General features: G+C 39.1%; 1 long non-coding RNA gene across 1 annotated transcript in view; it reads right to left on the reverse strand.

Annotated features, from left to right (window-relative positions):
- Nucleotides 1-23,805, reverse strand: part of LOC128852079 (uncharacterized) — a 40,821-nt gene extending 17,016 nt beyond the window's left edge. The window contains exon 1 of the long non-coding RNA XR_008449694.1: nucleotides 23,690-23,805. This is a non-coding gene — a long non-coding RNA (uncharacterized LOC128852079). The remainder of the gene's footprint in view (nucleotides 1-23,689) is intronic.
- Nucleotides 23,806-24,242: the final 437 nt, after the last annotated feature.

Genomic DNA, 24,242 nt, shown 5'->3' on the forward strand with positions numbered 1-24,242 from the left:
CAATATAATTGATAAAATATGTAACTGGTATTTTTAATCCAACAGCAGTACAGGTTAAATCATGAACTTCTGAGTTAAGCATGTGTTACTGAAATATCAGAACCTAAATTTTACTCATAAAATATACACTCACAGAGTCGTTATCCTATACTGAGCAAGCACACACCTACTGAAAGTAAGCAGCCGTGCATGCAAAATTACCTCCTGTCTGTGCAATGCAAAGGAGCTATTTAGACCCCTTCTGTGTTTAATGGTTGGGCTCAGAGGAGAGACAGCTTGGATACTGTGCACTGCTGATAATTGAAAAAGGTGCACTGGAGTCTGCGTAACTAAATGTAACAGAAAGGGTTGTAGGAATGCCTGTGATCAACTACACTAAAAAAAACCCAAAACAAATATACAACCAAAAAAGAGAACATTGAGCTGTGAAAAATAGTTCATACTCCTCTTCTTTAAGACTTTAGCTTACAGTCCTAATTAGACATGTGCAAATAATTGATTTTTTCAGTTTGGTGGCTGAACCTAAAACATACTTTCTAATTTGTTTCAGGTCAAGTCTGAAATGATTTGTTTCCTTTTTGCCACCATAAAAACCAGCATGAACAATATCTGGTTTTCAAGCATGTTTTACATTTATGAAAATGAGTTTTTAGCTTTCTTTTTCCTAAATGAAACAGGATTTGACTTCTGAAAGGAATAATCATTGAAACTTCTATTTTAAAAAAAGTGGAATTTGATCATAGAATCATTAAGATTGGAAAAGACCTCTAAGATTAAGTCCAACAGTCAGCTCAACATTTCTTCTCATCCTGTCATATCGCTTGGGAGAAGAGACCAATACCCACCTCACTACAATCTCCTTTTGGGTAGGTGTAAAGAGCAACAAGGTCTCCCTTCAGCCTTCTATTCTCCAGGCTAAACAACCCCAGTTCCCTCAGCCGCTCCTCATAAGAGTTGTGCTCCAGACCTTTCACCAGCTTTGTTGCCCTCCTCTGGACATGCTCCAGCAACTCAATGTCCTTCTTATACTGAAAGGCCCAAAACTGGACATGGTATTCAAAGTGTGCCCTCACAGGACTAAGCACAGGGCATGATCACTCCTCTGCTCCTGCTGGGCACATAACTTTTTGTACAAGCAAGAGTACTGTTGGCCGCCTTGGCCTCCTGAGCACACTGCTGGCTCATGTTCAGCCAGGTGTCAAACAGCATCCCCAGGTCCTTTTCCGCCTGGCAGCTTTCTAGCCACAGTCCCCCAAGCCTGCAGAATTGCATGGGCTTGTTGTGATCTCAAAGTCCAAAAAATTATTTTGTTAGACCTAAAACCTCTCCTCTCATGTGAGGTTTTTTCCCTATTCTAACTTGAATCAGACACAATCTCCATTGTGAAAAGCCTTCATGCATTTTTTTTCTCCAATTTCACATTACTAGATTTAATTCTGCTCTCATGTAAATACAGCAATGTAGCTTTCGCAATCACAGGGTCCTGAATCAGCAAAACACTTATGTATGTTGTTAGAGATAAGGAACTTGAGAAGGCATTTGTCTTTCTTGAAAACTGGGTCAATTAAAAAAAGAATTAGCAGAACATCATTTCAGCAGCTTATTTGTGTCCCCCTGGATTGGTGTCTGTGATAAATATAGTAACTCTTCTTCTGGACTTTCCAGTATCTTGTCTGGCCTGTTGGGACTCCCCACAACACATGCTGAGGGTGAAGTGATCTAAGGCAGTCTATAAGCTGCCGATCCACACTGCAGCTTTGGAGCCCTTGGATGCTTCTGATCTTCAAGGTCTAGATCTCCGCTTTTGCCACTAACTGGTTTTATCTTGAGATGATCCCTGGCTGTGTACAGCTCTCCCCACACTGATTATTGTGTGGATCCAGTCATATCAGCTAGACAAGATCCAAGGAAGACTTAGGTTAAGCTCTCAGCCCTTGTAACTGGCGAATGACAATCCCTGAGCTTTCCCACAGTGCAAGCTTTCAGCAGTTGAAGAGCTGCAGACAATTCCTATCCCACCATCACCCCAGTCATGAACCACTTACCAAAAAACCAGGAGATGCACAATAAAACAGTAGTTGATTTTATCAGCAAATGAGGAACACTGACTTTGTCAAATGGGCAAAATCAATAAACTGAAGGACAGAGGAAAAAAAAAGAAAAAAAACCAAATTTCTTTTGCAATCTTGGCTGCCACTTGTATTAACAGTTCCCAGGGCTTTTTAAGAGGGCCAGCAATTGTCATACTGCTTTAACAAGTTTCCCAAACAACTTTATATTCTTTCAGTTTCTTTACACTTTTCCTTATGAATTGTAGCTAAAGACAAGAGTAAAAACATTTCCTCCTATTTAGGATGTGCTAAAGGAAGCTCAATTCAGAACATTAAAATCACAGCCAGCTCCAGAGTCCTTTGTTAAAACCTGCTTTTGGAGAATCCTGACCCCTGCTGCTGCCTCTTTTCTAAGAGCTGTGCCACTGCTCTTGGCAAACTGGGCCTCCTCTCGTCTACGGAGGATCCTCATCCAATTCATACTAGGAAATCCTTGTTCCTGTGTGGGGAATGAGGCAGTCTTTGCCATCTGCTCTGCCAGTTCTGTGGGTAGCTCCTATTTCTCCTTCCTGTCTCTTCAGGCTCAGGTCTAGAAGTCCCTAAGTGGAGAGGGTCCCCACAGCTGTCCTGTGTTCTGTCCAGCTCCGGTTCCTGGTCCTAGATACAGTTGCTATTCGAATTATAATATGTGCCTTTCCATTCTCAGCCCCAGCTGAAGTACAGATTTTGTCCCTTTTTTCCAGCTGTTTACTAATTTCTGCCCCAGGCACTTAAAATCTGGGGATCCCACTGGGGCACAAACATTAAAATCCCAGTAAAAGGCTTATTCCATCAAGCAGAGGTTTTTGCCATATGTGTGCACACCTCCCTTTATATGCAGTCATCAGGGAGTGGAAAAAACAATGCTGCAGTGTCTGTGCGTACCTAAATGTTCTCAGAGTTTGACGGTGATGCAATATCGTGGGAACTGGTTTGATTGCAGAAGAGACTAATACAGCTGAGTCATACTGGCATACTGTGAAGCTAGATTTCCATCGGTTCTGTCACACCACTTGACTCAGACTGTCAGAAATCTGGTTTTGTGCTCCATGTCAAAAATTGTCACAGCACCAAGACAAATACTGAACTTTGCTTCCTACAGTACAAGAGTCTGCATGCATTTGCAGCTGACTTGTATTACATATTTCGTATTGGACTCTGTGTCTTCTGCCAAAATAGTTGTTCAAAATATGCACTTACAAAGCATTTAAACAGCCTGGTTACAGCCTAACCTGGGCTGACCACTGTCTACACCAGCTGTTGCTTTGGATCACAACGTGGAAAACACACAACAGAAAGTAAATTGCAGGTAGAGGTCGTTTGCCTCTGGTGAAACCAGGGCAGTATTTAGGAGGGAAAGAGTCTCGGAAATTATTCTCTGTTCCCAATGTTGCTTTCACATTTTGTCTAATAAATATTTAGTGCATATAGCATAGGCAGTAGAAGCATGTGGCACAGCAATAAGTGCACAGGACCTATCCTCCCTCTCCTTCCAGAGCCTCTGTACCATGGGATCATGCAGACAGGTCACCTCTCAATTAGTCTCATTTTCACACAAACTCTTCTAAGTGGTAAATGTCTGCATGTACATATCTACTTTCGAGTTGATGTTTGAGTTCCTACTATAGTCAAACCTATTAATTAGCCTAAAGACAGGCATTTACTGCCATTTGAGACACCCTTGGGTCTCTGATATGCCTGCACAGAGCTAGCAGACATGAATCAGGACTTACGGTAGTTTGGTGTGGAGCACTCCATCACACCCAACATAAACACTTACATGTGTTTAGACAACTGAATCCCACCCTAGAGATCTGCATGACACAAAGAGTGGGAAATAGAAAGCGTATCAATCAACTAAATACAGGTTTAATACAGCTTAAAGTCATTTTCTATGACCTGTTGATTGAATCTACACCAACTCTTTTAGAAGCTTTAACACCTAGATAAAGTTTATAAGCAGACACCTAGGTTTAAGTGCCTTGACCCTTTGGCCACCCTTTTGCAACAGCGTTACTCTGACAGGTAGGGGAGCCCAAGCATTTAAACTCTATGACTGAAACTACATTGGTAATTGAATTTAGAGCTATGCAGGCTTAGATCTGACCTAGTTAATTTAGGTAAGCTAGATTGTCAAAATCTGGTCATTATTTCTGGATGCTGCAAAACCTAAAATTATTAGATTTATAGTAAATTTGACCAGATGATTCTAGAGGAAATGGAAAGAGCTGTCTGAGATTTCTGACTGAGCAAAAGGCTGAATGCCAACATTTATCTGAAGTTTCTTGCAGAAGTAAAAAGGCTTGTATATGTATATGTATATGTATATGTATATCTATATCTATATCTATATCTATATCTATATCTATATCTATATCTATACCTATATCTGTCTCAAAGCTACTCATATATATCAACTGTCGCATTATAACCAGCTGCTGTTACCATCTTACAGCCATTCAGTAGTGCACATATGTAATGTTCCCTGCATAGTTGCTGAACAAGGAGTTTCTACCATTGCAAAAGGTCCATTCAGCTCCATCCCACACAGTTTTTTGAAAAGAGGCCCAAGAGAGAAACCTGTCTCTAATGCTTTTACTCACCTTTGCAAGTAAGGTCCCAGCCACATTCACTGGACCTTGTGTAAAGACAACAAATTGTATCTTTCCAAGGTGTTTAATATACTTATTCAACTTCTAGATTGTCAGTCTGATAGCCTTCACTAGAAAATCAATGAACATAAAATGAACACATAAATGAATGGCAGCAGCATAAAAAGAAGTAGTGTCAAGGAACTCTAAGGAAAATAGTAGATTATTTATGACAAAAATATCTGTGAGTTCTAAAATGATGTTTGAAAAGACATCAGAGGGGCAGGAAAAACGAGGTCTTTTCTATCAGTTCTGACAACTTTAGTAAGAGGATTTTCTCTGGCACGTAATAAACTTGGCAAGAAATTAGCTTTAGATATTTAAGTAGTTGTGCCTTGAACTCTTTTAACATGATGGCAAGCATTTTTTTCAGGAAAAGATGCAAGGCAGAAAGGTAAAGATTTTTTGCGTGAAAAATCTGTGGCTTGTTGCAAACAGACTGACATTGTTACAAAAAGTGTAATTAATCTGCTGGATTCTTTTCCAAAGGAGACAGACTTCATGAACTAAGTGGTTCGTTTAGCTATCTGTAAATTCAGCTCCCACTCCCTCCTCAAAGGGCTTAAATCTGAAAAAATATGGAACTAAAACTAACAAACAAAACTGTGCCAGGGATAAGAGTCACAAGATTAACAGGCTAAATGAAATCATGCAATTCACCAATGGAATATATGTCTTAAGAACAGAATACCAACACAACTATATGGCATTTGGGAGTAGGGCGGCTTCAGCCTCATTCTCTTCCTCAGAGTGTGGAGGTAACTGATGATGATGATGAAGGCCAGATGAGAGCAGGGGCAGCAACTACAAGTAAGCTTGGACTCAAGCTTGGACCCAAGGTTTAGAGACTGATAAGCACTTGTGATGCCCCAGGTTAATTGCTTTCAGGCCTGCATCTCCTGCAAAGGACTTCCCTAGCAAGGGAAGCCCTCACACTGAAGCAGTCAGAAGTTATGAGCTCCAGAGGAGCAAGGCAAGGGTAACAATGCAAGTTAAAAACTCTAGTGAAAAAGTATCTGTCAGCCAGGCAAACTGGAGAGGAGAAGGGAGTTGGGAGAAGAACTGGATAATGAATTCTAAATAACAAGCAAACAACTTAACTATGTAAGACTCATAAATGAGTATCAGCTTTAGAGGAAAAAGATATTTTGAGGATAGGAACACTCTAGTAACTTGTGGGTCAGTGCTGGCTGTGACAGGAAAGAAGAGCAATTCTTGTTCTGAAACCTTGTTCTCACCTGTCTGCCTAAGTTCTCTTCATGACATAACGGTAGGAAAGAGTTGTTAAGTGTATGAAAAAGCTGCTTCTGTGCTTTCTACTGTCTCACAGAGTCCTTTGATCACCAAAAAAAATAAGCAGAGGCACAGGTTCATTGCTAAGGAACAGACTGCTTAAACACATACCTAAATTCAACTCAGTGACAAAGTTCTGTTTGTGTTAGTAGGACACAGGTGCATAGCAGAGTTTAAATCCCCATGAATGTTTTGCTGAAGAGTGATGGGTATGGAAGTGCTAGCGTGAACCCTCTGCCCAGCACCACCAACATCAGAGAAAAGGTCATGTGAAGCTACAGAGACATCAGACAAACTGCTTTCTCAGTCTTGGCCACTGCAGGTTTGTGCCTGTTCATTCATTTTCTGCAGCAGTTCTTCAGTTTTCCTTTCTCATGAACTAGGGAGAGGTGGAGCATGAGTGAAATCTGAGAACAAAATACCTGGAGGGATCACAGGATCATCTAATTCCATTACCACAATCAAGGGACGCCACACACTAGACTTCCAATGTCAGGAAGTCTCTACAGGACATCCTCTCCCATGCAATAGTCCTGGTTTATAGGATAGAATACAATATTTTCTCCTTGCCCAATCTAGGATTGATTCATTTCTTTGTTTCTTCTGCAATTTGGCTTAAGTCAGCAGTTGGTGGGTTGGTTTAGGAACACTTTGGAACTTCTGTTTTCATTCTGCTCCAAAATTACAGTCCATAATAAAAAGGGGAAAATTGAGAATGTTGTCCCCTGGCTGACTGACCCATGGGAAGATTGACACAGAGGAGAACAGTGTTAAAATGTTTCTCCTACTGATTAAAAGAGCAAATCAGACAGAACATACTTAGAGTCTTCTTGCAGTTGTATCACAGAACAATAAAAGCAATGTGAAAATCGCAGTCTGACAGGTTGAGGATTCATCTAAGGGCAAGTACGTGATACTTTCTTTTTTTACCCTCCTCTAAACATTGCCTTGGATGTCACTTTCTTTCCAACATCAATTTTGTTAACAAAAACACTTTTTTGTCTGCATTTAGATTCCTTCTTCGGGTCCTCTTCTTCTGCAAGAAGGGTGAGTGACCCCATTTTTATATGTAAGTATATATGTGTATATGTGCATATATATATAAATATGTACAATGTATACACAAATATATGCATTTACACAGCTGCTCGCTTACTTTCAAACCAGATAGAGCAGAAAAGGAAATATGGGATCTAGCTGCTGTAGGATTTACTTTCCCTCACACAGTAGTCTCCCTGCTATTTGTTACATTCACTTCTCACAACACTGTGAGAATGAGTTTATAAGCACGTGGGACCTGAGAAGAGCAGTTCTGTTCAGTCTCAAATTGATAGTTTTAGTTGCTGGTTAAAACCTGTAAAGGAATCAGGCGTGATAAAAGACAGTGAGATTGTGTTATAAATTTTGGGAAAAAACAAACTAACTCATGATATAAGGAGTTCACAGTTAATCTATTCACTTTTACTAAAATCCACTAGGTAAATGTATAAAGACCCTTAAGAGGAGGCAAGGTGATTGACAGCCAGCTGGTTCTGGGCAAGCACTTCCATAGCTGGGAATGGCACCAGGGCTTTGTCAGCTCTTCTTCAAGAGTCAGGAAGAAGAACAAGAAATGCAAAATCTCCCACAGATGTGATTCCTCACAACTCATTCAGTGTCTACGATGTAAATGCCTATGCTTGAGGCAGCTATCCCCAGGTAATTTTACCTGGAGGTAAAACACCTTTCCATTGCCAGATCCAGGCATCAGCCTGACTCATCAGGTGCAAGCAATGTGCAATTACATAGGCTAATTTTGCTTGCAATTTTCTCCAGTTGTAACTTTGTTGTTTTAAAGTTCGGAGATCTGTTTGGTTTACTTGAATCACACCTGCTCAGAGACCAAGTCTAAAATTTTGCCTCATGCTTTTTTTACTGACATAATGACTGTAATAATCACCCTGCTTCAGTTAGCAATGTTTTTGATGTGGCTTCCAAGGGATCAAAGTTGACTGCACAGGGAACAATATTCCTTCCCAAAAATGCTGATTTTGACTTATGTAAAGTATTTTACACAAACATGAATGTCGTTCTGGAACATTCACACTCATCTTGCAAGTAGGAGAAATGTCCAAGCAACATCAATAAAAAGAATAGAGTGGCTCTAGTTGAAGAAAACCAAATATCGTAGAAACAGTTAATTCTTCCCTCTACTTTCAACACAATTCCAATACGATCTAATATTCTCTTCAACAGCTCTGAAATATATTTTATCTTGATCAAAGACAAATGTTTCATCTTCATGTTAGCATTTCAGTTTTTATCTTATACTGAAGTGTCCAACCATTAAGGTTAAAATCATTTATTATTGTATGTGTGAAGATGAAACACTCCAAGAAGACTGACTCAGATTTTTCTTTTTTCTAGAATTTTGAAATATGTGGTTTCTTGTCCCATTTCATTTCTCAAGACTTCCTTGAGAAATGGAAATTCAGATGAAGCCTGGTGAATTTAATGGGGGAAAGTAATATTCAAGTACTCTGAAGGTTACTCAAACTGAGCTACAACCATTTGCATGAATTGTGAAAAATTATTCTTTATAAAACTGGATGAATTTTTTAATGTGTGTCATTATGTCACTCCATTAAAAAAATCAGTATCATACAAACCAAACAGACTCCTTGAATTATTATTCCTAAGAAGATGTAAAAAATCCTGTGCTTTTCACACAGAAATGAATGAACAGATAGTGCTTCATTCAGGTATTCTCTCTGAGTCTCTCAGTATGACTTGGAAAGCTAATAAATTTAAGCTTCAGAAAAACCAACCCATTATTGATATTTTCAGTAATTTTAGAAAATGGTAATGAAAAATCAAGTAAATGGTAGCACTCAAAAGAAAGTACTTAGATGTTATCTCAGGCTCCAATTATAAAGACCAAAGAGCAAAGCTTTCCAGCAATCATTAGCATTACAGGAGATCTTTTTACTAAGCTCATTTGAAACCTAGATGTGCACCTAAACCCCTTCTCATGAAAAACATCTTCTGCCTAAAATTTCCCAGAAGTATAAATGTTGAGGCACTAGTGTGCAAATAGAGCAATTAAAAGGAAGATTAAAAGAAATTTAGAGAATATATTTCCTTCATAAGCACTCTTATAACAGCTCTGAAGTTCCTCTGAGTATCATTTGACTTCCATGATATTTTTTTTTAGTTTTATTCTAGCATCAATATCAGTCAGAATCTCTCCCTTCAGAGAAACTCATCTATTCTCAGGAAGAAGAAGGGCAGACAGCTACAGAACCTCTTCTAAGTCAAGCCCATGGCAGGGGGGGTTGGAAGTAGATGATCTTTAAAGTCCCTTCCAACCCAAACTATTCTATGATTCTATGATTCTACGATTCTATGATTCTATGCTACAAAACTTCTGAACTACTTATGCATTTTGTTTTCTTTCTTGCACAGTCATAAGGAAGACACAGCAGGTAAAAAGGTACTCACTGTGGACAGGAGATATCATAAAGATTTTGAACTACTGTTAAACCACACAGTTCACAATGACAGTGAGCTATATTTAAATGCAGGGTCTTCTCAAGCACTTCTACCCACTCAGGATGGGAGAACAGAAATATCATGTTCATGATAACCCAGCAGCAAGTAGTGGTAGTTTGTGAGGTGAAACATGACATGCTAAATGCCCTTCAACCCAATTTGGTTTTGGGTTTGTTGATACTGCTTAGCACCAGACCTGTCAGTTTCAGGCTTTGAGCAGTCTATTTGCATGACTCTATTCTTTCAGGCTTTGAAGGAAACACAGAATGCATGTGGCTTGATGTCCTGGACACTGGCTTCCAGTTTTAGTAAATGGGAGCTGAAGGTGACATCGTTAACATTTAATGAATGTATAATAAGAGCATGCTATAAGAATCATCATGAGACATTAAAATAGCTCTTCCACTCTTCCCATGCATGGCTTCCCATGCACTCTTAGCTGCATGGCACTCAACCTTTCAGCTTTCACTAGCACCCTATCTTTCTTCTGACAGGCATTGTTGACCTTATTCTCAGTGTATACATGAGGCAATCAATTCCTTCATTTTTTCCCCGAAACAAAATATTCTAACTTCCTTTTCAGAGCAAAAACCCAGGCTAATTTTGAATTCAGGGTACAGAATCAATGAGAGAAATGACATATAGCTTCAGGATCACCATTACTTGCAGAGTTCTGCAGCGCAGCATCTTACTTGGCAATCAAATGAGCTTACGTTTGCTTTGAACTTCTTGCTTCCTTGGGAGAACAACTCTGACTCAGTTAAGACTCTGTGATGCCACGTATACAGATCACATAGTGACAAGGGGGATGGCCTCAAGCTCCGCGAGGGGAGGTTCAGGCTGGACATCAGGAAAAAAATTTTCAAGGAAAGGGTCAGTGGGCACTGGAATAGGCTGCCCAGGGAGGTGGTTGAGTCACCTTCCCTGGAGGTGTTTAAGGGATGGGTGGACGAGGTGCTGAGGGGTATGGTTTAGGGAGTGTTAGGAATGGTTGGACTCAATGACCCAGTGGGTCCCTTCCAACCTAGTGATTCTATGATTCTATGTGGAAAAAAAACAGATCAGTCATCAGCAATCTGCTAAGCTCTGAAGGTACTGTCACAGATGGCATCAATATTACAACTGCTCTGCACATGCTGGGCTCTGATATGTTTTATAGAACTTCTTCCAAATAAATTTTTCTGTTAACAATCACTTATTTATTCTGACTCTTCCATACTCTTATTCTGACTATTCCATACTCTTCACTTGACAATAAAAGAGCCACTAGAACAAAAAAATGACTGTCGTATAACATAATAGAAACTACTGTGCATTTTTATATGCTGACGCTAATTATATTTACAATTGCCAACCAGCCACTGCAAACTGTAAGTTTGTATCCCGTCAAGAAGTTCTAGTCACATCAGAAGACCCAATTCCAGAGCTTAAGTTACACAGCCACTGGAAACCCTTTGCAGAAATATATTTCCAGTAATTAAAACAGATTTATTTTTAATATTTTATACTAACACAGACCTGAGGCATGATTCACGGCCTGCTTTCAAATCTCCAAGCAGTTATTCACAATGCTTGTCTTCGACATGGAATATGTCTCCCATTCCTTTCTAACCAATTCTTTTGAATTGTCCATTGCCTTCAGAGAGTATTTCTTCCTCCCTGTACTCAGCTGCATCTTCTCTCAAAGCCACAGTATTCCCACTACACTTTTCCAAGACACACACCACCACCTCCATACACTCTGCTTCCTGTCTATCTTTTTAACTCCGACTGGAATGGCAAGTCCTCTACTCTAAAGAATCTAATAATTCTTTAGCTTAAGCAAGTCCGTGCTTTCTAACCAAAGTTCTATTGCCACAAGGTTTGCAACCAGCTGGGTGCTGGATTCCATGAGTTATTACAGTAAACTAGCAGTTCTTCAGTATTTCATTCAATATTACCTTGAGCCTTACCCTACTGCTAGAAGCATGCCGATGTGTCTATGTGACTGTGACTGTGCTTCTGCTGATGTTATGAAGCGTGTTGAATTTATGACTCATCTCCATTCTAGAGACAGTCAATCTGCACACATATACACAATGATCAAAAGGCTTCTCATCGCTTAACCTTTTCCAAGCAAGTTTATTTGCTATTTGATGTCAAACACAAAAGGCTTATCTGACCACAAATGCTGAATGCTACTGACCATGACTCATCTTTGAAGCCTCATCACAGCAGGAAGCTTCAGTGAGAAACTGCATGTACTTTTATTGAAGATCTTAACGTGTAACAAGTATCGCTTATTAAGTGTGCAGTATAAGAGAGGGAACAATATATTCTACTTGTTCATATGTCAGATTCCGTGTCAGCAAGATAACTGCAACCTGAGGTAACAACCAGATCTCAGAGATGCATATCGACGTTAACTTTTACTGAAGCTGATGGCAACTGCAGTGCAAATTGCGTTTCAAAAATAATATGCTGTGACACATTCCTAAATCCACTGAAGTGAATGAGAGGCCTCCATTTTCAGTGGAGCAACTTCAAGTACTAGGGAAATTACTCAAGCTGGAAAAGGCTGTGGATGTAGTCTTCTTGGACTTCAGTAAAGCCTTTGACACAGTTTCTCACAGCATTCTGCTTCAGAAACTGTCAGCCTCTGGCCTGGACAGGCGCACACTCTCCTGGGTTGAAAACTGGTTGGATGGCCGGGCCCAGGGAGTGGTGGTCAATGGAGTTAACTCCAGCTGGAGGCCAGTTACAAGTGGAGTTCCTCAGGGCTCAGTACTGGGTCCAGCTCTGTTCAATGTCTTTATCAATGACCTGGATGAAGGCATTGAGTGCACCCTCAGCAAGTTTGCAGATAACACTAAGCTGGGAGGAAGTGTGGATCTGCTGGAGGGTAGGGAGGCTCTGCAAAGGGATCTGAACAGGCTGGACCGCTGGGCCGAGACCAATGGGATAAGGTTTAACAAGGCCAAATGCCGGGTCCTGCACTTGGGGCACAACAACCCTATGCAGTGCTACAGACTGGGGGAAGAGTGGCTGGAGAGCTGCATGGAAGAGAAGGACCTGGGGGTGCTGGTTGACAGCCGACTGAACATGAGCCAGCAGTGTGCCCAGGTGGCCAAGAAGGCCAATGGAATCTTGGCTTGTATCAGAAATGGGGTCACCAGCAGGTCCAGGGAGGTTATTCTCCCTCTGTACTCGGCACTGGTGAGACCGCACCTCGAGTACTGTGTTCAGTTCTGGGCCCCTCACCACAAGAAGGATGTTGAGGCTCTGGAGCGTGTCCAGAGAAGAGCAACAAAGCTGGTGAGGGGGCTGGAGAACAAGTCTTACGAGGAGCGGCTGAGAGAGCTGGGGTTGTTTAGCCTGGAGAAGAGGAGGCTGAGGGGAGACCTTATTACTCTCTTCAACTACCTAAAAGGAGGTTGTGGAGAGGAGGGAGCTGGCCTCTTCTCCCAAGTGACAGGGGACAGGACAAGAGGGAATGGCCTGAAGCTCCATCAGGGGAGGTTCAGGTTGGATATCAGAAAAAAATTCTTCACAGTAAGAGTCATTGGGCACTGGAACAGGCTGCCCAGGGAGGTGGTTGAGTTGCCTTCCCTGGAGGTGTTTAAGGAAAGGGTGGATGAAGTGCCTGGGGACATGGTTTAGGGAGTGTTAGGAATGGTTGGACTCGATGATCCAGTGGGTCCTTTCCAACCTGGTGATTCTGTGATTCTGTGATTCTGTGATTCTTGAATCTTTACCTTGTTCAAGATAAAAAATTTTTGATACTTCATTAGTACTTTTTGCTGTCAATTTCAGTTGACAAATACCAAGTGTTAGAACTTCCCAGTGAGCACATTTGCTTCTGAAAAGTTCAATACACTATGTTTTTCATTTGTGTTATTTTTTATTTGTTTGTTTATATTCTTATACTTTAATAGGTTTTACTTGCATGCTAAGAGTGCCTGCTTCAAAGTAGAGCCACGGACAGTCAGTTAAGACGTAGACATAGCAACGTAGATGGCAAAAGTTAGATTGAATGAATCCCAGCTTCTCTAAGTAAGAAGTCATGAGACCTTAGGAGACATATAAGACAGCACAACTTATTGCCAAACACAAACTACACAGTATTATTCAATGAACCTTCTCCTAGACTGAGAACTGCTCCTAAGAGATAACTGATACTCCATCTGTTGAATAAGGTAAGTGAAAAATTTAGGGATAGGCAAATCAATATATAAATTATATGAAATATATATAATATCATGGATGATATTATCCATTATTTTAGAGCCAAGAGAGACAGTATATCATTGACACCACTAAAATGAATAAAATTGTCTCAAAACATATCAGCAAGGCTTGAAGTTCTGAGTCAGATAGTTTTGTTCCAACTAAGCCAAATCTTAAAAATATATACCCTCTATGTAATTATCTGTTTTAACTTCCAGCCACTGCCTTTGACTGCTAGATTAAAGACTGTGATTGCATCTACTGATCTCTCCTTGTTGTACATATGAATGTATATGTATATATTTATATAAATATCTAGGACTTAAGTTGTGCCATGACTTTCTTTTTGATCAGCTAAATAAATTAAGGATAAGTTCCTCAGTGTAACACAAGACCACTTCATAGGCTCTGTTATCATTTTGATAAATTATGGTAAATGCAATCTCCTTTAACATGTCTTCACTGTGAGAAAATAAAAATAGAATTATAATACTTTTTCTGTTGCAATAGAGGTTTTAGTATCTGTATCTGACTGCTGATAGTAATTAAAACTCTAGAAAACAACCCGTAGGATCAAAAAGGTTGGTTTAGTTTTAAATCTCCAAATGTACATCAAAGCCTCCCACTCCCTCCATAGTGCCATCAAGCTGCTATATGAGTGTGTGCTCTGTTGTCTAAGAGAAGAAGAAGGAATTTTTGGCAAAACTACAGTTCAGCACCAATATGACCATTTCAAAACACAGTACCATGGGCAGAGGAAAGGGAAAGTTTTGTTGTGAAGGCATCGTGAAACTCAATTGCACCTCAAGCAGCTGAAATGTAAGCACGGTGGGTTTAAAAAATCAAGGGTCCAAAGGCACCTTTTGACTCGTGGAATATGAGCATGAAATCTTACCCCATAACCAAGGCAGTCCAGAAAAGCCTTCCACAATGCCATTCAAAAGCAGAGTTGGATCATATTTCTGATCATAACAGCTGGAGAGAGTCAATTCTGTCAAGTGACAAAGACCTTGCTGCTCTTCCAGTCTATCAAGATGCTATAAGAGTTTCTTTTTGAACATAGCTACCTCCCCTGAAAGACTGAACTTTCAGGCAGGTAAGAGGAAGAATTTTTCCTGGTTCTTCTATGTGGGAAGGAAGTGTTGGCTCCATGCTGTTTAATTTTTAGGTACAGTCTTTTCATGACATCCTTAAGTCTATAAGATTAGTGCAAATCCTCAGAAAGGAAAAAGACAGATGCCGTTATTTTCTAAAACACCACTATATAGGAGCATGCATTGCCCTGCTCAGGTAGTTTGAAGTGCATAGTGCTTGGAGGGTTATAGATAATTCTGTGCTCTACAGCCTTTTCCAAACAACACAGAATATCTGATGTTAAATAAGCAATGGCAAATTTTACTATATTACACACTGGATATTAACGGTTTGTTTCATATATTAAAACAAAGGAAAAAGAATCATTTGTGTAAATTAATATTTTGTTTGAAGACATTAATTTAATTCCTTTTGGTCTCCAACCATCACCATGATATCTCAGTCCCTATTACCCAAGGGATAACAGATTGTTAAGGGCTAAAATAACGAATTCTTTCAGATCTCAGCAGAAGCCTAAGCACATGGTCAGCTTGGAGATCTTTCCCTTTATTGGTAAGTCAGACCTTGGCTTTCCACATTCTTACAGTAGCTTTATTGGAAGTTTTCTTAAGACTAGTAATTTCAAAGTTTACACTTACTTGAAAATAAGTTATGATGCACATACCAGTATCTAGATATCCAGAAAGTATCTTTGTCTCTAGCAGGGTAAAAGAACAACTGGCTACAAGTATCACTCTTCTGTTGCATATTGAAAAACATTTGTGATCAGGTGAAAAAGAGCAAACTGGACTGAATTGCAAGCTACAGACAGAAAAATTGGGTTAGAAATATCAAATTATCAAATCAAATCAAACATATCAAATGTTCTGAATTTTGTGCCTGTTTTTTCCTGCCTAGCTATTCCCATGGAATTGAACGTATCACGTAAGAAGTTCCCAAGAAATTAAGCCTTCCTCCTATCTGAAGAATTCTGTCTCCCTTCCTAGATGCTTTAACGCAATGAAGGATGGTGGTTATTATCGTGGGATCTTTACGGTGAATAGCTCCAATAGCAAAATGCATCCTTCAGCACTGCAGAAATCAGCACAATGTAAAAGCCCAGGACAGATTAATTCCTGTAAAGCTGGAAGGCAGTATTGATATCACTGCTTAAGATAAAATCCTCAGAAGTGCCTAAATTACTTAAGCTGTTGAAGTACCATTTTCAAACATGATATAAGCACTTAGAAACACAAATGCCATTGAAGCCACAGCCTCATGATTACTAGAGAATAATAAGTTACTTCACATCAGCTGAGCAACTGATACGCTTACCCTGCTAAGCTCTGTAAATGAGGCTTAGGTGGCTCTTCCTTTGGAGGTTAAGTTACAGGCAAATTTTTCTTACTTCCCGGCTAGCATGTACGCAGCTTACTATGAGGGCTACCTGACACATGGTAGATGATTAAGTTGTAGTAATTCACGCATTAGCAAACAAAATCAATGGAACTTTGGAACTTATGAATACGTAGATTCAGCTCATGAGAGGATTTTTACTCATATTCTAAACAATTTCACCCAGAAGCTCCTCCAACAAGCCCACAGTGGCTCATTGCATAGATATCTGAATGCATTTGCTAGCTGAATACATACAGAAGCTTCCTTATTCTTAGAAATAGCTACAGATTTTCAATACTCTGAAATATTATTCTGAATATTCTAACACACAGGCATGTATTCTCTAAAGATAATGTTTTACTGAGAGCCTGTTGGTACTTTCTGTTCCTTTATTTCTTCTACATATGTCAGGTTATCCAAGTTTTTGAGTAGGTGTGCGCCTTCCGTGTGTATGTGCATGTGTATGCATACACACACATGTATGCGTTAAAACTACAAATCAAATCATGAGCAATGCTCTGTGAAAAGATACATTAACAGATTACTCATCCATACAAAACCATGTGTGGGTGGTTAAATAATTCATTTGAAATATACCTCGCTTCTCACCCACTCACAAAGGTGTTACTGAAGGCATGAATTTTCTTTCATATTTGGGAACAAAGCAAGGCTTCTTTTTTGGCTTTTATAAGAAATGCTAAAAGCAATGTGAGAAATTGTCTTCTCAAATACACACAGAGTTCTCACAAGCATCATAGCAACATTTGCTAACGTGGGCTAGTGCTAGTAAATAGTAATGTTAATACAAGCTAATCAAATTTTGTTTTCATGATCATGGTGAGTTTTCCTGTGGCACTAGATGCAACTGGATACCCTGCTTTAATGAAACATACACAGTATTCTCTATTTGCAGAGTTTGATTGTTTCCATACTGCTGGTGTCAGATAAAAAAAGTTTATGAATATTTTATATTCCCTTGTATTAAAGTTCTCAGTTAAACAGGCTTGAAAGAGAGTATCTTGCGATGTTTTAATCATCAGGTAAATATATCTCACATGCCCTATGAAGTCTGACTACTGTCCTGTTTTCTTCCACCCATTTTTTATGCTTTCTAGGTAACTTTTTTTTAAAAAGAGTCATGATATCCAGAAATTACAGGAAATTATGTTTTCGTGTAAGAGATGGAATATTTGGAGAAATTATTTTTCAGAAAATAAATTCTAAGTCTGGTGGTTTGACATTTTAGAATTGCATTAATAAATTCAGGAGAATGCTTCTGACATGGAGAAGGTATGCTTAACCTTCAAATTTAGGCAAGTGATAATTTAACTACATGGTGCAGTAGTCCTGAGACTCTCTCCTTCAACAAGGTGTTGGCTTCCTGGCAGTCACTGCACAGGAAAAACAAACTCAGGATAGTTTTTGTGAAAGGGTTGAGATGGTGTGATTTCCTACTATACCTTACCGTGTGGTATCTTGCTCACCTGTTCATAAGGTGGGCACTGGGCACAGCAGGAGTACTGTCTTGCAGGAAAGCATTTTCTGGTTGACTCTCTCTACTCAGACACTCGCTTCTCCCCTACCTACAGAGAACTGGCAAGTGTTCCCCCCTACCTAACATACAGGGAAACCCATTGAACCGAACTCTCCACCTAAAAACAGCCCAGCTCCTTCACTTGTGTAAGTCAATCTGCACCACAGATATAATTCAAACCCAACTGGACTGAAAAGGCGTCTTGCCACTATGTTTTAGATCATGTTATGCATCCTGGCTAGGATCCTCCCTTCTGCCCACAGGACAAATAGATTTGCCCTGTGTTGCCACTTTAGTACTCTACTGGATTAAACAAATATAGCATGGGGTGGTTTTTTTTTAATATAAATCTCCTTCTAGTTCCATTAAAGTTCCCTTCTAAAAACATCTTCCTCTTCTATAAGGAGAAAATGAAATATTCTCATTTTCCTCATGCTGTGAAATTACAGTACATGGTCTTTATGGGCAGTGTATGATGCAACTGGCAAGTGTTAAATAGCTGGCCACCCACTGTGGAATAATAGTGGATGGTTGCAAAAGCACAGTAAAAGTCCATCAAATAAAGGGCCAGAATTCCTTAGACAACAGTTAAAACCCCAGGGATAAAGCAGTCGAGCATCACTTCCTGCTTAAGATAGATGACATTAGTGTCCAATAAAAACAGACCTAGGCTTGTAGGGGGAAACGCAGACTAGATCCTGAGGTCTAGATGCGAAGGCACCCCATTAGCTGCACTTGTTATCTGTTCACAAAACAATGCATAAATCTGTAGTGCTGCCTGTTTGGAAAAATAAAAGCACTATATAAAACAGTTTATAATTTTTTACAGTTCCTCATTGCAGCTGGCGATTGCTAAAATAGATGATCTCATAGTCTGCCGTGTGCCTGCCAGATAGCTTGCATGCAGATAGATGCCTTTGTGCTGCAGACCATAGAAACCTGTATAAAATTGGCCTTCTTTCCTTAATAGAGCTGCATGAACAAAGATGAGTTTGTTGCTGACCAAGAACTGAAAGCTTTGTTTTGTAAGTCTCCCTGAATGTATTGCATTTTTTGCCAAGGGAGAAGGTTCTCCATAAAGAGCAAGAAAGAGAGAGGGGGAGAGAGACAGAAGGGAAGAGATAGACAGTGAGACAGAGAGAAAAAAATGTAAGAAAGAAAGAAAGAAAGGAGAGAGAAAAAAGCGGAAGCCAGCAAAGTGCATACACTTCTGGTGGTGGATATTTGTTACTAAAGAGGGCTGAAACCTTTTTTTTTTTTTTCTTTTTTTTTTTTTTTTGCATACTGGTCACATTTCTTGAGATGAATAAAAATGAAAGAAAAAGGAACTTTAATTAATGGGATGCCTTTTGATTTGTAGAGCAAAACTGCCAGAGCAGATGTACCAGCAAAGAGGATTAGATCGTCCCTTCTCTGATGCACTGAAAATTTCTTTTTCCCTTGTAGTAACCCCCATTGAGCAGAGGCTGTCTTTAGTGTCTAAGATTCAGCAATGCTAAAGAAACTGTTGTATTTGGGTACAATGGGCAGCTCTCACAAGACTAGACAGAATATGTGAGGAGAGAGCTAATATTCCTTTAAATCCAAAGTTGATTCCACTTTAGTATTTAGAAAAGCCTAAATAAAAGAGAATATCTAAGTCTGAGTTCTTTCAAATCTCATCAAATATGTATTAAAGTGAATCCTGAAGCAGACATGACTAACATTCACCCTTTTCAAAAGCTCAAATAATTTAGATAAAAAGTCTTGAAGCCTATATTTGTTTCATTTACATTAGTCCATCAATTCACATTTTTCTGAGATCTTTGTCTCTGGCCGCAGCTCTCCTTTAATCAGAGTAGAATGATGAAGTGCACTTTTAACTGATGAATTTTATACACAAGAATTAGGCTTGATTAACAAATTCCTTAGCTATTCCATTCTAAATATTTAAACTGATATTTTCAAAACTCTAGTTTGGAGAAAAACTCATCTCCATTTCACTTTAATTTATTTAAATTCCTTTGCACCAGCTGTGAGATAGGGTGTCTATTAAAAAGATCTTTTTTTCTAGAGCTTATTTCATTTTGAGGTTCTTCTGTACTGAGAAGCAGCAAAAAAATCTTGGTATTGTATTAGAAACATGTAACTGCCTGAGCAGTACATATGCTAAGGTGATGAATTCCTAGAGGCCACTTTGGCCAGTCAGGGTGTACAGAAATCCTCCATCACCACCCCAGCAACATGATGGCCATTAATAAACCACTACAGAAAGTAACCTATGGGTAGGAGTATGTCCCTGGGCTTCATCTGAGAACCAGCTGGTGGGTGATTTGGTGAGGTGAGGCTACCATGAGCTCTGAGGATGGTGCACAAACTTCAGTCTCCAAACAGCTGGAAGAGACTCCAGCCTTAGTGATCACTCTGTCCCCTGAGGAATGAAGACAGTCTCACAGGTGGTTCCTCTGAGAGCCACGTACAACAGACCTGCGGGCCACAGATGACTACAGTTTGGCATTAGCAGTGCTTCTCTAAAAATTACTTCCAATATACCACTTCTGTCACATTTATGTCCCCAAAATGGTTTCTGTTGCCAAACATCAAACAAAAATCAAAGCCCAAATGTTTTCTTTTGTCAGAAATGGCTTGAAGGACTTGACTATTCATTGCTTTGCTCTCCTATTAGGTAAGTTACTGGGAGGTTTAGGCTATGATGCTGAGAATTTCAAGTCATAATGAAACTTTTTAAATTTGTTTCTTCTTCTTGAAAACCAGATTTTGCATTATACTTGGCATAAAACTCCTGTTGCTACTGAAGTGCCAGAAGCTTTATATTGGCATCAAGAGTATGCACATCTTTTCTTCACAGAGACCTATCCATAAGAGGTACAAACATCATCGCCAAGGAACCAGATCTTTTATTTAGCCAACTGTAAATCATGTAGAACACAAATCAAAAGTCAATAGAGAAAACTGGCATGTCAAGTAATCTCCAACATCAAGATCGCAGATGGATTTCTGTGATAGATGTAATGGCATGACCAGCATACCATCAGACAAGTTATTCCAGGGAAAGGGCTTATCTACTACCCTTATCTACCAGGGAAGGGCTTACAGCTACTTCCCATCTGTACACAGCTACTCTACAATCCTTTCTTCAACACTCACTCACATACCAACAGTGGGTAAAAATGAGCACAGGTCTTAAATACTACGGAAGCGATGCACTGCCCTCCCCTTCCCAGCAGGAGTTTGCTCAGCTGTGTATATCAAATTGTTGATCTTTACCCTCAGCTTTGAAACTTGGGGAAAAAAGAAATGAAATGAGATTGAAATTGTTACTTTTGGCAAAAATTGAGTATCCATATGAAATTTTATGTCATCTGGAAAATAGATCTCTAAACTGTCCATTCCAAAACTAATAAGATCTTTACCACATAGGCATTTTCCAAAGCTTTTACCACTCCAACAAAAATCCAAGATTGGCAAAGGCAGGGACCGCACTTCATGTAGTGCACAAAATTGAAGAGAAAATATGTGGACTCATTTTAAGAAGTCATTAACATTTTAATTAGTAACACGATCGTGGCTGTGAAGTGTGGGTGTAGTAATACTCCTGTGATAATGATGAGAGGCAGAGGAATTAGGCAGGGAGCGAATTTTCTTTTCTCATAGATTTCCTAGATGTCACTAAGATTTTCCTCAAGTTTATTTCTCTTTCATTTTCAGCATGAGTTTTCATGTACAATTTTACTGTGGACGCTTCAGGGCTTTTTTAATGCAGTATTTATCATTCATGGGCATAAAGATTGGCTATAAAACTGTGATTTTGTCTGTTTAATTGTAAGTATAACATTTATTAGGAAGGAAAACACAGCTTTTTAATATCTTACTATTGAAATAGCTACAAAACATGTCCCCCTTTATATTTGTTCTGTTATATCTATAGTGACAAAACTAAAGCTAGCATTTTGGGCTTGTGCATGAAAATTGAATTAGCAATAGAATGTAATGTGAATAAGTTTATCACAGTCACATTTCCATAACAACATTACAACCACTTTACTTGCACTTGCTGTTTAATTAAATTAATGATTCAGCTTGTTTAGTTAAATTACATTCATGTCTACATATGCAAAGACCTGATTTTTTTTTTTATTTTTTTTTTTAATTGTGGAGCCAGTTAAATCAATGCTTGCTTATGAAACACTACACTAATTCTTTGTTCTTCGTATTTTTTTGTTTGGTTGTTTCGTTTTTTTTTTTAATTCTAACTTACTTGGTTTGTAATAAATACATTGCTCTATTCCAATACCTTAGCTTCACTGCAGTGATATTTTTCTGGTATTTAATGTACCATATTATTTCCTATATTTAAATATTCAGATAAGTTAATGCAGTATGTACTAATGGAGTAATGTGTTCCAATGTATGCTTCTCCAATTAATGTTGCTAATATGTTTCAGTCTACCTACCCAAGTACTGTAAGTTTTATTCTCCTTTAAGTATCCCTCCACAACTCGCCTTACTTAGTTTCTCTGTATTCAACCTCATCCCAGTCTTACTGCAAATACATCTGACACCAAACTCCAGAGCATTCCATTCATTTGTAAATTCAAACAACATTTATTATTCAGCCATTTATGTCTCAAAATATGGAATCTTCTGACTTCTGAAATTACCCACTCCGCAATTCATGTCATAGCTGCTAAAATAGACTTTTTCCATAATTTATCCTATTGTTTTTCTTTTGCTTGTCTCATCAAACACAGCTTTGCAAGCTTTGCATTTATAACTTGAGAACTAAGAAAAATATATCTTGTACCTTACATTATTTGATTTAGGCACCATCCTTGATAATTCATGCAACATACCAGGAATCAGAAAATAGTTGATCACAAGAAGAGTACCAGGGATGTTCTTGCCTCCTTACTCCATGACACAAGAAAGATAAGCAAAATAAAGTTTACTCATAACTATGCCACTCCAGCTGCATAGCCCATAGCTCAGCATGACTACTGGTATATGAAGAGGCATCAAACAGACATGGACGTGTGCACCCATACAAAAAACTTCACAGGGACTCTGGCTATTATTGCCACATCAATTTGCAAAGCACACAGCTGGGTTATCAGGCAAGCATTACTTCATGAACAGCAAGGTAGGGCTATAAAAACAGCTCTTGAGGGCTCCAGTCCTCAGTTGCTCTGTCAGAGTGCGACAAACAAGAAGTGTTATTGACTGCAGCTCACACAGAGGAACATGAAGCTCCTCCCCATTCAAAACTCCTCTCAAATGCTGTGGTAGGAGGGATGATATAACATTTGGATACAGGGTGTATTTCCATCCCATACTCAGCTTCAAGAAAGCTGAGTACGCTGCTATCCAGGACACCACAGGGCTGGTGGACTGGTCACCCTTCAATACAGCCTTAATGAAATCAAATTCCCATCAGGTAAATAAGGCCTGGATTCAGAGTTTCCTGTTCCCAAGACTAAGCACTAACTAGCAGCACGTGATAGAAAGAGGACACGACTCCTGATTGTAGATCAGGGGAGGGAAATCATTACCTGTCGCCTCAGCACAAGGATACATCAGCTTTGAGAAGGCTTTTTCAAGCCTTCCTTCAGTGACATGCTTAGGAAGATCAATGCCTAAGGGGGTAGCTAGGTAGCTAGGATGCGGAGATTCTATCTTGTTTCGTCATCTGTCTTTCACAAAAAAAGTTTTATTTGTATTTATTGCAAGATGCAATTCTACCAACTTAATTGTCATTAAATAAGTACCTTGATCTGTGAGAAATACCATCAAAATCAACCAACTCTTTTCACATACTGAGGTTCAACTCACTATAACTCTGAGAGACAGAGTCATGACATTCAGGAAAATATGACTCATTGTGTTGGCCCTCTACCTCCAAAAAAACCACTTACCATAGACTTTATGTCATTGTACCTTCCTCTTTTCAAGGTTCAATTATTCTTTAACATGTGTCTTAAAAGAACTCCGCTGTTTTCAGAATTTGTAGTTATCATCGGGGCACTCTATATCCCTGAATGAAAGGAGAGAGTCTAAATTAGTATCAGTTGGAACAAATCCATGAGCCTTCACAAAACTGAGTCTATTTACAGGAAATGCCTTCCTGGCCTTTAGAAAACAAGATTTTATTGTTATTATTATAATCATTTTAAAGGCAACCAAGGCAGCAACATTTACGCTATTCATTTCCTGAAACTTGAGTTTGTGAAAAGAAAGCAAAACCAAAAAAAACCCTACCTTCTCTTTATTCATTTTCTAATTAAATCCACACAGAGAAAATTGCCACTCAAAAAATAATTGGGTATATATTCTTGTTCCTGCAAGCATGAAAAATTTTTCAGCAAACATGATTGCATGAAATGTCTCTTATAATAAGCTCAGTGGCTCTTACAACTAATTGTGATATTATATCATAGGAAAAAGTCCATAACGCTCCTCCACCACTGA

This window comes from Cuculus canorus, chromosome 1 (assembly GCF_017976375.1).
Source record: "Cuculus canorus isolate bCucCan1 chromosome 1, bCucCan1.pri, whole genome shotgun sequence".
NCBI classification, from domain to species: domain Eukaryota; kingdom Metazoa; phylum Chordata; class Aves; order Cuculiformes; family Cuculidae; genus Cuculus; species Cuculus canorus.